The following is a 4,184-nucleotide window of genomic DNA, read 5'->3' as shown; positions in this document are numbered from 1 at the left end:
TAAATTTATATTAAATAAAAAGAACTGATTATTAATTTTTAAAAATTTACAGGTAATGTAGTTATTAATTTAATATAGTTAAATTTAAAAGTAATATATACTTAGTTAAAACTTCAGTTATTACTCAAAAGCTTAAAAATGAAAATACAATTGTTTCCCACCTGCATTGCTGCTCCTCAGAGATGAGTGCTTTCGACTTTTGGTTATTTCTTCTGGTATATATCACTGTATATTTTAATAATATACTTCATGCTGTTATTTCTTGATTTATTAATTTTAAACATTTTTTATTAACTTCCTGTTAGGATAAATGAGAATTTAGCTTTTTACACCACTTTCTTGACCAGTTTCTTTATCTCCATACTGCTTTCTTTTTTTCTTAAATTTATTTTTTATTGAAGTATAGTTGTATTACAATGTATTAATTACTGCTGTACAGCAAAGTGACTCAGTTATACATATATATATACTTTCTTTTTCATATTCTTTTCCATTATGGTTTATCACAGGATATTGAATGTAGTTCCCGGTGCTATACAGTAGGATTTTGCATGTATTACTTAGCCATAAATGGTACATATATATAAATAAAATGGAATATTACTCAGCCATAAAAAGACTGAAATAATGCCACTTGCAGCAACACTGATGAACCTAGAGATTATCATATTGAGTGAAGTAAGTCAGACAGAGAAAGACAAATATGATATTGTTTATATGTGGAATCTAAGAAAAAGGGTACAAATGAATTTACCTACAAAACAGAAATAGAGTTACAGTTGTAGAGAATAATCTTAAGGTTACAAGGGGGTAAGGGAGGGAGGGATAAATGAGAAGAATGAGATTGACACATACACACTACTACACATAAAATAGGGAACTAATAAGGACTGTATAGCTCAGGGAGCTCTACTCAATACTCCGTAATGTCCTATATGGGAATAGAATCTAAAAAACAGTGGATATGTGTATATGTATGACAGATTCACTTTGCTGTACACCTGAAACTAAAATAATGTTGTGGATCAACTATACTCCAGTAACAATTTTTAAGAATCTTCTACGATTCTGACAGTTTTGAAGAGTATGCTGTGCTGTGCTTAGTTGCTCAGTCATGTCTGACACTGTGACCCCATGGACTGGATTGAACCCAGGTCTCCCACATTGCAGGCAGATTCTTTACTATCTGGGCCACCAGGGAAGACCAAGAATACTGGGGTGGGTGGCCTATCCCTTCTCCAGGGGATCTTCCTGACTTAGGAATTGAACCAGGGTCTCTGCATTGCAGGCGGATTCTTGACCAGCTGAGCTACCAGGGAAGCCCTTTGAAGAGTATGTGCTGTGTGTGTACTTAGTTACTCAGTCATGTTCGACTCTTTGTTACCCCATGGATTGTAGCCTGCCAGGCTCCTCTGCCCATGCGGATTCTCCAGGCAACAATACTGGGGTTGGTTACCATGCCTTTCTCCAGAGGATCTTCCCAACTCAGGGACTGAACCCAGGTCTCCTGCATTGCAGGTGGATTCTTTACTGTCTGAGCCACCAGGGGAGAGTACAGGCCAGTTATGCAGTGTCCCCCAGTTTGGATTATGTGATCCATTCTCATGATCAGATCCAGGTTATGCATTTTAGCAGAAATGACATAGAAGTGCATCACTGTGTCCCTCTCAGTGCATCCCATCAGTAGGCACAGATGTAAGTTAATCTCAGTACTGGTGATGTTAAGTTTGAACCCTTGGTTAAAGTAGTCTGCCATGTTTCTCCACTATAAAGCTAATTTTTTTCCTATGTAATTAATCAGTAAATTTTATACACTAATATAAATTTTTAAGAATATCATAGCTTGGAGATTTCACAGCAAATATAAACACCTAATACTTGTACAAAATAGTAAAAGTAAAACCAATGATCAAAAAGATCATGATCTTCATATTTCAGAAACACAGAAAGTTATCACCAAACACTTTCTGAGTTTTGGCACAGTTTTTACATTGTATTTTCCATTAAAAGAAATGTTTATATTGAAAAAAAAGTAATTTGTCAGGATATTTCAACATTATATATATGCCCCATTCCTCATCAAACTTTTACCACTCATTTTAGAATTATTCATAATTCTTTTAAAATCAGTTCTTACTATGATGGTTGCAAATGGTGATTTTTAGCTCCATCCCTTCATCTATGTTTACAAGTTGAAATTTTCATTCCCTTTATTTTTTATTTATCATAAGAATGGGTTAATGGATTCTTATTTTATTCAATTAGTTATAGACCCTTTATGTCATAATATGTTTCATATTTTTATAACTCCTATACCCATAGCACTTAAAAAAAGCAATCTACTTGTTGGAGTTCAATATTTACTTGTGGTTCTTTTTGTCTTTATTTTTTTATTTTTTTTTAATTAATTAATTTATTTATTTATTTTTTAAATTTTAGAGCTTCTAAATATTGGGTTATTTTTCCTTCCCATTCAATGTCTTTTATTATTCATTTGGGGCTTTCCTGGTGGCTCAGCTAGTAAAGAATCCACCTGCAATGCAGGAGACCTGGGTTCGATCCCTGTGTTGAAAAGATCCTCTGGAGAAGGGAACTGGCTACCCACTCCAGTATTCTGGCCAGGAGAATTCCATGGTCCATGGGGCTGCAAACAGTTGGACCCGACTGAGTGATTTTCACTTTCACGTTTTCATTATTCATTTGAAGTATAATTTGGCTCATTCTTTTCCTGTTAGTATTTAATTTGGTATCTTCCCCCACTCCTGCATCCTTATCGATATAATTTTATTTTTTGAATCCATAAAACATTAACATGATTCTAAAGTCCAACCTGAATTATTTTGAAGAAATCTCAGACATCATATAGAGACTTAAAATGTTACCATTTGTAATAGCAACAACAAAAATATAAACTACCTCAGTTCAGTTCAGTTTAGTTGCTCAGTCGTGTCCGACTCTTTGCGACCCCATGAATTGCAGCACGCCAGGCCTCCCTGTCCATCACCAACTCCTGGAGTTCACTCAAACTCACGTCCATCGAGTCGGTGATGCTATCCAGCCATTTCATCCTCTGTTGTCCCCTTCTCCTCCTGCCCCCAATCCCTCCCAGCATCAGGGTCTTTTCCAATGAGTCAACTCTTCTCATGAGGTGGTCAAAGTACTGGAGTTTCAGCTTTAGCATCCTTTCTTCCAAAGAACACCCAGGACTGATCTAGGAATAAATTTAACAAAAGATATATAATATCTTCACATAGAAAATTATAAAATTTTATTGTAAGACATTAAGGAAAGTTTTTGTAAGTGTGAAAAGATACAATATTCAGGAACAGGAATTTTTGAACATCAGGAAAAGGTGTAGATGTATCAACTTCCCCCCAGATAATTTATGAGTTCAATGTGCTTCCAGTCTAGTCAAAATTCCAACAGCATTTTATTCAAATTGGGAAGCTTGTTTTTAAATTTAATTGGAAAAGCAGAAAGGCATGCAGAACCATGAGAATTTTAGTGAACAAGGTGAGGAAAACTTGCCTCTCCAAGCATTAAGATTTACTGTAAAACTATAATAATGTACACAGAGTAAAGACAGACAGATGTGAAGAAGAGTGAGGAGCTGATGCGCGTGTGAAACTCGGTATGACAGCGGTGTCATAATGAGGTAGCAGGGAAACGATTCAGTAATGGTGATAAAACAACAGTTTTTTCTTAAAGAATATGCTAAAATTAGATCCCTACCCCACCCCACATACAAAAATGAATTCCAGAGGAACCAATACCTAAATGTGAAAAGCTGAAATTTAAAACTGTCAAAACCTTGAGAATATATTATGTCTTTAGGATAGGAAAGGCTTTTTATATAAGATATACACACAAACACTCAATCATAAAAGGAAGAGTATCAAGTCTGACTATAGTTAAAGTTCTTTCCAGGTGGCACTAGTGGTAAAGAACTTGCCTGCCAATCAGGAGACATAAGACATGCGAGTTCCATCCCTGGGTCGGGAAGATCCCCTGGAGGAGGGCATCCAGATCCACTGACTTGGCAACCCACTCCAGCATTCTTGCCTGGAGAATCCTGAGGACAGAGGAGCCTGGAGGGCTACAGTCCGTAGGGTTGCAGAATCAGACACGACTGAGTGACTAAGTGACTGAGCACAGCACAGCTACGTCAAATACGTACCTTGGGA

This window comes from Capricornis sumatraensis, chromosome 4 (assembly GCF_032405125.1).
Source record: "Capricornis sumatraensis isolate serow.1 chromosome 4, serow.2, whole genome shotgun sequence".
Lineage (NCBI taxonomy): Eukaryota > Metazoa > Chordata > Mammalia > Artiodactyla > Bovidae > Capricornis > Capricornis sumatraensis.
This window is presented reverse-complemented; position numbering follows the sequence as displayed.